The sequence below is a fragment of the Dermochelys coriacea genome, chromosome 26 (assembly GCF_009764565.3).
Source record: "Dermochelys coriacea isolate rDerCor1 chromosome 26, rDerCor1.pri.v4, whole genome shotgun sequence".
NCBI lineage: Eukaryota > Metazoa > Chordata > Testudines > Dermochelyidae > Dermochelys > Dermochelys coriacea.
Window position 1 is genome coordinate 15,998,846 of NC_050093.1, and position 13,302 is coordinate 16,012,147.

Consider the following 13,302-nt stretch of genomic DNA (forward strand, 5'->3'; position numbering starts at 1 on the left):
TAGCAGATGCTGGGTGGCCAGCAGGCAAGCTGCCACGCCACCCTGCTGCCCGCCCCCCACCCAACAGGCAGCCCAATCTCCTCCCATTGAGACTCCAGCCCGCCTGAGTACCTGTTTCTGAGCCGAGCCCCCCAATTTCCGACCCCTGGGAGCTGCTGTGGGAAGTGCCCAGCTGCTCTGGGGCCTGGCAGGGGCAGGGTTTGCCTCTCCTGGATGTGATGGGGAAGAAGCATTTTGCTCTCAGGGGAACTGTCTATCTGGGGAGCCTGGGACTCATGGGGACTGCAATTCCTGCAATTCACACCTTCCCTGGTGTGTCTAGGAGCGCCTTGGCTGCCATCCCAGCTACACCTCCCCCTGCCCCACTCAAAGCCCCCCAACCCAGTGACCCCCTTTCCCCACTGACCATTTTCTCTCCTCCCTTTCCCAGCTGTGACACAGGCTACAAACATGGCAATCTCTTCATGTCCTTCTGCAGCATCTTCCAGGACGTGCGCGATGCCATGGACCACGTGCATCTCTCGGTCGGTCGCTGCATGGAACCCCACGGTGGGCTGGGAGGCCGGGTCTGAATTGGGAAGCTTGCACAGGAACGTGTTTAAAATCCCAGTGTAAACCCACCGAAACAGGTTCCAAGCAAGCTTAACCAATGTAACATGGCAAGTTACTGCCGTGGGCTATACCCGCTTGCTCCCATCTGTAGCTGGGGGGGTGCGTGGGTGACAAGAGGTTTGATCTTGTTGACACCAGGACGTGGTCTCCAGTCCAGACACGGCCCCGGGCAGCATGGGGCTCGCCGGTGTTTGTGCACGGGCTGCTGCAGCCCACGTGAGGGTGGGGGCTCCCGATTGGCTCTTTGAGCCAAGTCAGTGGCACGCAGACGTACAGGGAGACGGGTGCCTGCATGGGAAACTGATGCTCAGCCCAGGAAAGCTGGCAGCTCAGCTGTGTAATCCCAACCCAGTGGACAGGCTGGGCCCTGGGCTGCACAGGCCCCACCAGCAGCACCCTCCCCGGGACACTCTACTCCACCTGCTCCCTGTGCAGATGGGACTGGTGCGAGGGGGATCCCAGGGGCTTTGTCAGGCGAGGGTGATTCTCTGATGGGATTGGCTCAGCCAGGGGGAGGTGCCCATCTGGCTGACCTGGCTGGGCTGCTACCTCTGGGCCATGGACTCCAGCTGTGGGTTTGGGCGTAGCCCAGCTCAGCCCATTGCCCAGAGTGGCAAGTGTGGAGCCCTGGCCCCAAATGAGCAAGGTGAGTTACAGCATTGGAACCAGTGCTTTATTTGTGCCAGTCCGGAGCCCTGGCCCCTCTGGGCCTGGCAGTCCGGAGCCCCAGCCCCTCTTTCATTACAAATGAAGCACTGACTGGACGGGACTATCTGGGTGATTGGATGCCGGCTGGCAGCACATGCCTGCCCCAGTGAGGGGGTGCCGGGTGCTGTCCTCTCTCATGTGAAGTTGTGTTTCTCCTGAGGGCATGGGCCCATGCCGTACAATGGGGGCTGGTTCTGTCCTGCAGCTTGGGGCACTGGTAGCTGGGACAGGTGCCCTCAAGGGGATTTTTGTACAGCACCATCCGTGCATGGCTGGGCAGTGCCCCGGGGTGCAGAGGGTGGGTCTAACACTCCCTGGGCCTCAGTGCCCACGCTGCAACACAGCATGTGATGGGCTGTGTTGTGGCCCAGCCAGGCATGCAGTGGGGATACCAGGTGTGGGGGAGGGCGAAGTTGGAATTGGGGCCGCGGTCCATTTCCTGGTATAAGAAGAGTCCCCCACACCATGTGGGCAGGGGAAGGGGGCAAGCAGCCTACAGGGGCAGATGGCAGCAATTGTGACCCGCCCCCTCTCCGCGCACTTGTCCAGGGCTGCCTGAAGGAGAAGACGCTGGAGAATCTGGAGAAGTTGGTGGTGAAAGATGTGAGTGTTGCGTCCCCCACTTGGAACGGCTGCTCCCCACCACGGGACTGGAGGGCATCACACCTGTGTCCTGCTGGGTCGACATGGCCCCCATGCATCCTTCCTTGGCGTCCCCTCCCCTGGGCTCTATGGCTGGCATGGTTCCTGAACCTGTCCTGCTCCCCCAACCCCCTGGGACCACACTGGCTCCCTCCCCTCCCGCACTGAGATCTCTCTCAAGCTCCCTTCCTGCAGTGTGTGTGTGGGGTGGGGGAATTGAGCAAAACCATCCCCCCATTCCCCGGCTGGACGACCCCCACCCCCAGCTGCTGCATTACCAGGAACCCTGCTCCTCCAGCTCTGTGGGCATAGGGCCTCGCCCACCAGAACTCCCCCAGCTAGCGCTGGGCCTAGGACCCAGCCCCAGGGCGGCACCGCTGCCCCCTCATCCGGGCCCACAAAGCCAGCCCCTTGCATGGAGCCTGTCTCATTCTGTGCAGCCCCCGCTGCTGAGCCACATGAAGGAAGCGGGGAAGGTTTTCCTGGCCACTAACAGCAATTACAACTACACGGATGTGAGTACCCAGCCCTCCCCTGGGAGCTGGTGTGGCCCGTGCTCTCAGCCTGAGCCAAAGCCCTGTTTGCCCTGGCCTCCCTGCCCCACCTGTGGGTCTGCAGTGCTCTCTGCTGGTGGGGGGCACGTCGAGCACCCAAGCTGAAATACATGCATGGGGCAGGGGGAGAGCGCCTGACAAAGGGGGTTGCATCTTCTCCCTTGTCAGACAGCATCAGGGCTTGCCTGCAACGAACAGAAAGGGGACGGGGCCCTGTGGTTGTCTCTGGGTCGCTAGCTCCCAGCCAATGCAGCCTGGTTTCACCATAGGAGGGTGCTCTGGGGCCGGGCCTGGCCTGGTCCAAATTAAGAGTCATGCTGCTTTAAAAATCAGAAAGTGACTCCCAGCAGCTATGTCTGTCTCAGAGTCAGAGTGGAAGGGACAAGCCAGACCCCCTCAAAACCTGTGACCAGCATTAGCCCAAAGCGTTTCAGTCCTCAGGAGAGCCAGCTGTTGAGAGCCACCGGCAGAGAACAGGAGGGACAGAGGGGCCCTGTGTGTGAGAGATGCTCAATCAGCAAACGACCTGCACCCCATGTTGCGCAGGAGTGAGCTAGACTTGAGGTCTGGGGGCCAGTAAGTGGGGCATATCCAGGGCTCCCTGTGTTGGTCTGGCGCCAGGCTGGGCAGCCTTTGTGTGATCACAGCACTTGCTGTGCAGCTCCCCACGCCCCGGAGCCTGTCTCCTTAGGAGGGGCCAGGCCCCTGTCAGCCAGCCTGGCTTTCAGTGCATGTATTCTGAGTGGCGTTCATCTGCTTCCCCTAAGCAGAGCGTCTTGTGCCAGCGCAGCGGATGCCAACTCCACGCTTGTGTCTTTGGCAGGCGATAATGACGTACTGTTCACCTTTGACCCGGGAGACAAGGTGAATCGGGACAAACCCCAAGAGGGAACTGTCGGGGAGAGGGATTGGCTCCTGGGCTGCGGCTCTTGAGGCAGACTGGGAGATCTGGCCATCACCGTGGGATCTGACCGCCGCTCCTGGGCACTGGTTGCCAGGCTGGGATCGGCTGCAGGAAAACCGAGTGCTGGCAATGTGGGGTGGGAAGTCTGTCTCTGACCTAGTGGGCCCAGACCTGGGAGCAACCTGGCGCTCCTACTTCAACCTGATTGTCATGGACACGCGCAAGCCACTCTTCTTCGCCAAGGGGACTGTCCTGCGGCAGGTCAACATGGTAGGGCCCCTGCTGCAGCGGCTTCCCCAGAAAGCCAGCCAGGGCTTGCTGGCAGTGCAAGACTGGAGCAGAGCGTGGGTCCGGTTACCCCACAATCCTGGCTCTGCTCCAGAGGCAAAGAGACTGCCCTACCGAGCGCTGCAGGAAGTGGGTGGCACCTGCCTGATCTCTGCAAGGGATCAGTTTCTGTGCCCTGAAGCATGAGATTAGCCGGCATAGCTGCAAATGTTAGCCATGCCCGTGGATTAGCCACCTGGTCAATGGAGCTGGAATTCCACGTGCTGGCGGGTTAGGCTGGGATTGTCCAGCACTCGGTGCGTTGGATGGGTTTGAAATGGCTTGTGCTCCACTGTGGGCACTTCCAGCCCTCATCTCATTGCCGTTCCTGCACTAGCTGGCTTCCGCATTGCGTGGGGTGCAGCAAAGACCTGTCTCCATCCTGGCCTCTCCAACCACTCCCTGAGGGCTGCTTTCTTCGTCCCGTCCGCCCAGCAGCCATTGTCTGAGTCAGTGGATCCCACGCAGCACGCTCCTCACCCGCTCCCTGGTGAGGCCCTGACCCTCCCTCATCAGGGGACTCCTGGGCCTGCCAAGTGGGCCCCTTGTGCTCAAGAATCCAGCCCTCTGTGCATGGCTCCTCGCTGTCTGCCCAGTGTAACACCCTGCCTTTACTTCCAGGACATGGGGAAGCTGCGGATTGGGACCTACTCTGGACCCCTCTAGCACTGCACTGTCTATTCTGGAGGTAATGCTTGGTACCCGCACCTGCCCTCTGGCCTCTAGCTGCTCTGCTGGCCCCCAGGAATCCTGCTGGGACCTTCCTCCTGCACACGCTTTCCTGGGGGCAGAGTGCGCCCTCAGGCTACGGGCGCTGACCGCTGGTCCTCTCGCCCCAGGTTCCTCGGACATGGTGTGCGACCTCCTGGGAGTGAAGGGTAAGGACATCCTTTACATCGGGGACCACGTCTTTGGGGACATCCTCAAGTCCAAGAAGAGGCATGGCTGGCGCACCTTCCTGGTGGTGCCGGAGCTGGCCTGAGAGCTGCATGTGTGAATGGAGAAGAGCGGTGAGGAATGCCCTGGCCTGGATGCCGGGTGGGAGAGCGTGGGGCCCAGGGCTGGAAGCGGGGGGAGGGAGGGTCAGAGGCAAAGTGCTGGGAAGCCCTACAGCCAGTGCCCAGGCAGGGGGATTTTAGAGCCAAGCCTGGTTCTGTTCCCCACCCCCACTGATGGGGAACCTCTTCCCCCTGCCTCCCAGGCCTGTGTACCCCCCTTGAGCAGGTACAGACTAACAGCGAAGTGCCAGGGACCTGCTAAGAATCTCTTTGAAGCTTCATGCTATGGGATAGTCCAGAGAAAGGCTGAGCTGGGATTGATTCTGTCACCGTGGGCTCCCAGGGGTGCTGCATCCAGCTGTGGGTCTGGCACTGGGCCAGCTGTGGTGTTTGAGGGGGGCCTTGCTGTGTTGAGCTTCATGCAGCTGGAGAAAGGATCCGCATCTGACCCCCCAGGTGGACTGGGGCCATGGGGAGCCAGGACTGACAGAGGATGTCACTCCCAGCTAACTCCCCCCACCCCTCCCCCACACTTCTGCTTGCAGAGATCTTCAAGGTGGTGCGGAGCCTGGATGTGCAGCTGGTGGAGCTGTACCAGTAAGTGGAAGGAGAGAAGCCGAGCCCTAGCTCCGTGGGAGGAGGGATAGCTCAGTGGTTTGAGCATTGGCTTGCTAAACCCAGGGTTGTGAGTTCAATCCTTGAGGGGGCCATTTAGGGATCTGGGGCAAAAATTGGGGATTGGTCCTACTTTGAGCAGGGAGTGGGACTAGATGACCTCCTGAGGTCCCTTCCAACCCTGCTATTCTAGGATTCATGGTGCAGCCTGACTGCCCCTGGGGGTGCAGAGAGGTGGGGGAAGGTCACTTGGTGCTTGGCTTGGGGCTCAGACCCCCAGTTTGGTTCCTCCCCACAGAGCCCAGAGCTGCAGGGAACATGTCAGCTTCTCTCTCTGCAACTGGAACAGGGCAAACCTGTGGCTGTCTGACTGAATAACCCAAGGGGAAGGACAGCAGCAACACCCACTGGTGTGGAGCCTGTGCCGGGAGCTGATCAGACCCCTGGGTGTCCGGGGCAGTGTAGGGAAAGCAGACTTGGAGAGGGAGCACTGGTAGGTTGTAAGCTCCCTGGGGCCAGGCCCTGTGTTCTGTGTTCATGCAGCACCTCGAACGGGGAATGAGAAATACTGTTCAAAACCAGGATTGGGAGCCAGGACTCCTGGGTTCTATCCCCAGCTCTGGGAGGGGAGTGGGGTCTAGTGGGTTAGAGCAGGACTCCTGGGTTCTACTCTCAGATCTGCCACTGATTCACTGTGTATCCCCTTCCTCGCTCTGTGCCTCAGTTTCCCTATCTGTGCAACAGGGATAGTGATTCTCTGTTAGCCTATGTCACTGTGTCCACAAAGTGCTTGGACCACCTTAGGCAATGAGCTAGCAGTGCCCTGGAGTGCCCTGGCTGGATCATTTTAAAGTGGCCCCTCCTGCCCCCTTGTCCATCATCTATTGTTTGTGCGGTGCTAGTGCCTGGGAACCCCAGGCATGGACTAGGGCCCCACTGTGCCAGGCTCTGCGCAGACACCGATCAGCTGTTGCTCTCTAGCCAGGGAGTCAGAGAGCAGCAAGCTTGTCATGGTGCCAGCTTTGGAACGAGAGAGGAGCAGCCGCATCCTACCTTCCTATGAAACAGCAAAGGCGAGCGTCCAGCAGCCAGTGGTGGGGGAAGGCACCGGACGCTCTGTGGGCCAACTTCCGGCTGGAGTGAGCCCGGAGTGACTCAACAGCAGCAGCAGGCTGAGGCCTCTCCGTGTGCCTGCGCTGTTCTCTACATTGCTGGTGCCAGAGAGTCACCACCTCCGTGGCTGAATTTGCTGGGCCCATTGTGTACATGAGGTTTTGTTGCTCGTGAATCCAGCTGGAGAGGGAGAGTGTGAATTCTAGATTGGCGTGGATGCGAATACTGCAGGGAAGGTTGCAAAGTGGTTAGGGTTAGACCCCACCCCATTAGTACACGCTCACCCGTTCCCCTTGGGCTAGCTGTCTCCAGCCGGACCTGGTTCCTCTACTCCAGGGGCAGCCCCACTGCTTTCAGCCAACTCTGACCTGACTTAGGCCAGGTCTCCACTACAGAGTTAGGTCGGCGTAAGGCAGCTGACACTACAACATCGCTCCGGATGATGTAAGTCACCCATTACACCAAGCTAATAGTGCCACCTCCATGAGAGGCATGGCTTAGGTCGCTTTAGTAAGGGCAACACATTGTCAGTGTAGACACTGCATTAATCATAGAATCCTAGAATATCAGGGTTGGAAGGGACGTCAGAAGGTCATCTAGTCCAATCCCCTGCTCAAAGCAGGACCAATCCCCAACTGAAGCATCCCAGCCAGGGCTTTGTCAAGCCTGACTTTAAAAACTTCTAAGGAAGGAGATTCCACCACCTCCCTAGGTAACGCATTCCAGTGCTTCACCAACCTTTCTTGTGAAACATTTTTCCTAATATCCAACCTAAACCTCCCCCACTGCAACTTGAGACCATTACTCCTCGTTCTGTCATCTGCTACCACTGAGAACAGTCTAGATCCATCCTCTTTGGAACCCCCTTTCAGGTAGTTGAAAGCAGCTATCAAATCCCCCCTCATTCTTCTCTTCCGCAGACTAAACAATCCCAGTTCCCTCAGCCTCTCCGCATAAGTCATGTGTTCCAGTCCCCTAATCATTTTTGTTGCCCTCCGCTGGACACTTTCCAATTTTTTTCACATCCTTCTTGTAGTGTGGGGCCCAAAACTGGACACAGTACTCCAGATGAGGCCTCACCAATGTCGAATAAAGGGGAACAATCACGTCCCTCAATCTGCTGGCGATGCCCCTACTTATACATCCCAAAATTGGCCTTCTTGGCAACAAGGGCCCACTGTTTACTCATATCCAGCTTCTCGTCCACTGTAACCTAGGTTCTTTTCTGCAGAATTTCTGTCTAGCCATTCGGTCCCTAGTCTGTAGCGGTGCATGGGATTCTTCCGTCCTAAGTGCAGGACTCTGCACTTGTCCTTGTTGAACCTCATCCGATTTCTTTTGGCCCAGTCCTCTAATTTGTCTAGGGCCCTCTGTATCCTATCCCTACCCTCCAGAGTATCTACCTCTCCTCCCAGTTTAGTGTCATCTGCAAACTTGCTGAGGGTGCAATCCACACCATCCTCCAGATCATTAATGAAGATACTGAACAAAACTGGCCCCAGGACCGACCCTTGGGGCACTCCGCTTGATACCGGCTGCCAACTAGACATGGAGCCATTGATCACTAGCCATTGAACCTGATGATCTAGCCAGCTTTCTATCCACCTTATAGTCCATTCATCCAGCCCATACTTCTTTAACTTGCTGGCAAGAATACTGTGGGAGACCGTGTCAAAAGCTCTGATAAAGTCAAGGAATAACATGCCCACTGCTTTCCCCTCATCCACAGAGCCAGTTATCTCATCATAGAAGGCAATTAGATTAGTCAGGCATAACTTGCCCTTGGTGAATCCATGCTGACTGTTCCTAATCACTTTCCTCTCCTCTAAGTGCTTCAGAATTGATTCCTTGAGGACCTGCTCCATGATTTTTCCAGGGACTGAGGTGAGGCTGACTGGCCTGTAGTTCCCCGGATCCTCCTTCTTCCCTTTTTTAAAGATGGGCACTACATTAGCCTTTTTCCAGTCGTCCGGGACTTCCCCCGATTGCCATGAGTTTTCAAAGATAATAGCCAGTGGCTCTGCAATCACATCCGCCAGCTCCTTTAGCACTCTCAGATGCAGCGCATCTGGCCCCATGGACTTGTGCTCGTCCAGCTTTTCTAAATAGTCCTGAACCACTTCTTTCTCCACAGAGGGCTGGTCACCTCCTCCCCATGCTGTGCTGCCCAGTGCAGTAGTCTAGGAGCTGATCTTGTTCATGAAGACAGAAGCAAAAAAAGCATTGAGTACATTAACTTTTTTCACATCCTCTGTCACTAGGTTGCCTTCCTCATTCAGTAAGGGGCCCACACTTTCCTTGACTTTCTTCTTGTTGCTAACATAGCTGTGTCACGGAGTCCCCGGGCAATGCTCTGGAACTGCTCCCTACGAAGCCAGTCAGGACTCTGGGGGAGTCTCCTTTCTGTGAGCAGACTGTCTTCAGGACACGTAGCTCACACAACTTCCACCTTCCTGGGTCTGACCTGAGAGCATTCAGCATCCTCTGCCCCTCCGTGCGCTTCCCACAGCGAGTCCGCCCAGGCGGGGTCCTGGGGAAGCCAGAGGGTCCTGCACCCCATCTTCGCAGTCAGACGGGACTCTCAGCCAGCCAGTAAAACAGAAGGTTTATTAGACGACAGGAACATGGTCTAAAACAGAGCTTGTAGGTACAGAGAACAGGACCCCTCAACCGGGTCCATTTTGGGGGGCAGTGAGCCAGACAGCCCCGTCTGCACTTCACTCCATGTCCCCAGCCAGTCCCAAACTGACTCCCGCTTCAGCCCCCACTCCTCTGGGCTTTGTCCCTTTCCCGGGCCAGGGGATCACCTGATCCCTTTGGTCTCCAACCCTTTAGCTCTCACCTTGCAGGGGAGGGGCCAGGCCATCAGTTGCCAGGAAACAGGGTGTCGGCCATTCTCTGTGTCAAGACCTGTGCACACACCTGCCCTCTAGGGCTCTGCAACGATCATACCCCCTTATCCCCCCACCTAGACAGTTAAGAACTGCATAGGGGAAACTGAGGCACCCCCACAATATTCAGAGGAAACATTAAGAACAGTCCCGCTTCGTCACAACCTGTAGAAACCCTTCTTGTTACTCTTAACATCCCTTGCTAGCTGCAACTCCAGGTGTGATTTGGCCTTCCTAATTTCACTCATGCAAGAGTAATATTTTTATACTCTTCCCTGTTCATTTGTCCAATCTTCCACTTCTTGTAAGCTTCTTTTTTATGTTTAAGATCAGCAAGGATTTCACTGTTAAGCCAAGTTGGTCACCTGCCATATTTGCTATTCTTTCTACACATGGGGATGGTTTGTCCCTGTAACCTCAATAAGGATTCTTTAAAATGCAGCCATTATTGCCATTGCCCTCTTGGCTGTCAGCCCCATGCCAGGCTCACCCCCTGCCCTGGGTGGGGCTGATAGCTTGGGGTGGGGGGGGCTCCAGCAGTGAGCCTGGCACAGGGCTGACAGCTCAGGTTGTGAGCCCCCCACACTGCCCCACTTGTCAGTGCAAGCACTCCTGGTGAGGATGTGCACTCCTGGCAGAAAGAGGACAGTGTGGACGTGAAAAACCACAGTAATTACTGCAGTGGCTGTAGGTCGACTTAATTTTGTAGTGTAGACAAGGCCTTAACCTGGTGGAAGTAGAAAGAGAATCTGCCTTTGGCTCTGCCCCCAAGGGTCTTGTGGCTGGGGAAGGTGTTGGGAAATCTGGTTTTTGAGCTGGATGTGAATGGGAAAGGGAAACCCCACAAGCACAATCCCTCCACCCCCATGTGAAGAGCAATGGTCACCGAGCCAGCTAGCCCCCAACAGTCCCAAGACTCTGCAACGCCCTATGTAGGCAGCCTGGTGGGCACCTTCCCAGCAGTGACCTGTGCCCATTCCATGCTGCTCCCCTTACATAGAGCTGCAGCTGCAAGTTACATCGTGTGACTTTGTGAGGTGTGGGGGGTGGCTGAGCAAAAGCCTCCCTAAGTGTATTCTCCAGCTGGGGGCTGGCAGAAAGGGGTTGGGAATGCTCAGCATTCTGGATGTTTGGAATTGCACATGAGGCCCTCCAGGGAATGTCCCCATGTCGGAAGGCCTGAGCCACGGCACTTGAGGCACGACAGGGAGGGGGTGTTAGGTGGGTTTTAAGCCCCTTTGGAGCTCCCTGAGTTCTGGGGCCATGCACTGTAAGCTGGAGAAGCTCTGGGGCTGCTCTTAACATATACGCTGGGATGCAGAGAATACCCATAATGCCGTGCACTCCTGCCTCAGCCCCTTGTGCCAGGAGCTGCTGTCCAGCTGCTCTCTGCCAGCCAGGCAGGCCCCTGCAATGGGGCTATTCCCTGGGGACCCTTTCTCCCTCTCCTAAGGCCTCCAGCTGTTGCTGGAGTGTCCCTGAAGCTTAGGTCCCAGGTCTGGGAAAGGCGCTGGCTGTGCCAGGCCTTCTCTCTGATGCCTGCTCATTGCTGTCACACTGTGCCAATGTGCTGAGTGGGTGCTGCCTGCAGGGTCTGTCAGGGGCCTGATGCTTTCCCTTGTTCCGACGTCTCTCCAGAGCCTTGGAAACCAACAACCCCTTGTTAGCACTGGGCGAGGGCTGCGCCATGACCCTCCCAGAGTCGGGAAGGGCCTTAGTCCTGCCGCTCATGTCAGTTACACCCAGACTGGGTAGGGTGGGATGCCCTCCTGCGAGGAGGGGGGCTCAGGGGCATCTGACACGCACTTGGCAGAATCAGCCCGGGTCTGTGATGTTAACTGGGCCCCCTTGTGGGCATGTAGCAATGGCCCCTTCTGGCTCTTGTTCAGTCAAGCTGAGCACTGTGTGGGGAGCGGCTGGGACTGCTCCCTCCAGCCACACTCACCCTGGTGCTGTGCTGTGCTCTTCTCAGGCCCTTGGACAGTGGCAACAGCGAGCGCCTGGACATCAGTTCCATCAAGCACCAGATCCAGGTATCCAGTGCTCTTGGCTCAGGGAGGGGCTCTGGGGTCCTGCCACTTGTTTTAAGAGCTGTGGGAGTGAGAGAGCAGAAACATGCTTCCAGTTCCCTCCATGCCTCTGGCCACAGGGGGCAGGAAGGTGTGAAGGGAAGCCTGTCAGCCGGTGCTCCTGGCTCATCCTGCTCCACCACCGGGGAGCCCACCCCAGCCCCCAGGGCCTGGCCACAGAATGATCCCTGCTTCCTCGTGTCTAGTTATAGCTGCTGTTGGGGGTGTGTGTGTGTGTGGGGGGGGAGGCCTGAGTGTGCTGGGGCTCCCGAGTTCACCTTCTGATCCCTTTCCCACATCAGAAAGGCTTGCGTGCCTTCTCCTGCTGTTTGCTGGTGCTGTGGCTCCCCCCTGCTTGCTCTGCAGAAGCAGATGCCCAAATCCTCTGTTGCCAGAGCTGATCTCTGCACGGAGGGGCAAAAGGAATGAACACAGTAGGTGCCAGGCTGGTGCCAAAGGGGCAGCAAATTCTGAGCTGCCTGTGCCAGACAGAAGAGTGACTCTCTGCTGTGGTGATGTTTGAGCTTCCAGGCCAGGAAGAGATAGCACTGGAGAAAGCAGGCAGAGCCTGACACAGTAGGATCTGGGGATCCCTGGCAGGGATCCCATAGGACTTTGTTGGGCCTTGTGGTACATAGCCCTGAGCGTTGGCTAGTCCCCCGGAGCTTGCACCTGGGCCTGTTGTGATGTCTGTTGCAGTGTCTGTCCTGTATCTGACTCTCCATTTAAAAAAGGGTCCTACACTGACAGGCCCCTGTCTCTTCACTGGGGAGCCAGGGCAGGGCTGGGCCTCAGGCCATGCTGACTCACATACTGTCTCCTGCAGAAAGTCACTCATGAGATGGACATGTGCTACGGGAAGATGGGCAGCCTCTTCCGCTGTGGTTCCTGCCAGACACTCTTCGCCAACCAGCTCATGCGCTATGCAGACCTCTACGCAGCTTCCTTCATCAACTTCCTCTACTACCCCTTCAGCTACCTGTTCCGTGCACCACCCGTGCTGCTATGCACTTGACGGCTAATCCAGGGCAAGAAGATGGGCTGGATCCACAGGGAGCCTGGAACTCCTGGGTTAGAGAGGGAGATGATGGCCAGGACTCTGCCCTGGGTCAGTCTGGCTGGCCTGTCCTGGGAGCTTGGCCATTGTCCAGAGGGAAACTCAACAGGGCCATCCAATGGGATCAGGTTTGCCCGAGGCCAGGATGCAGCTGGCCCTGCTGAGGGCAAGAAAGGCCTTGTGGTTCAGGCACTGAGCTGGGAGCCCGGAGAGCTGGGCTCTATTCCCAGCCCTGCCAGGGACTTCTGGGCCTCAGTTTCCCCAACGGGCATGCTGCTACTGACCCCTCTTGTGAGGCTTCATTAATATGTGGGAGGTACTTTTGAAGCCCTTGATGGAAGGAGATGTATAAAGGCAGGGAGGTGGCTCTTCTGGTGCCTCTAGATACGGGGGGAGAGGCCATTGCGTCTTATGGGCACTGGGTCCATCCAGTCACTGCTTCCCTAGATCTGCCCTGGTACAGCTCACAAGGTGGGGCCCCAACCCAGGGAAGTGTAGAGCTGGAGGAAAAGCTCAGGCTCACTCCTGGGAAACAAAGTTCAGGGCCCAAAATCTGTGTACAAATGCTCTCTCTGCTTCCACAGATGTCGCATGAATCGACTGTAGAGCACTTATGCCTGGATTGCAGGGAGTCAGGCTTTTGTTAACAGGGCATCAGCTGCACTAGCTCAGCTTCCATGGCCATCAGGTGGGTGGTTGCGCTCTTGACCTTGTGCTCTCTCACCTCCCATCTTTCCACCTTCTACGTTCATTGCGCCTGGCTTCTCTCTCCTCTTGCCTGATCTGCTTCACTCCCCCAGCTGCCCCCTCCC

At 57.2% G+C, this 13,302-nt stretch overlaps 1 pseudogene; it reads left to right on the plus strand.

Annotated features, from left to right (window-relative positions):
- The window catches only part of LOC119848578, a 33,529-nt pseudogene that overhangs the window by 17,984 nt on the left and 2,243 nt on the right, over nt 1–13,302 (plus strand).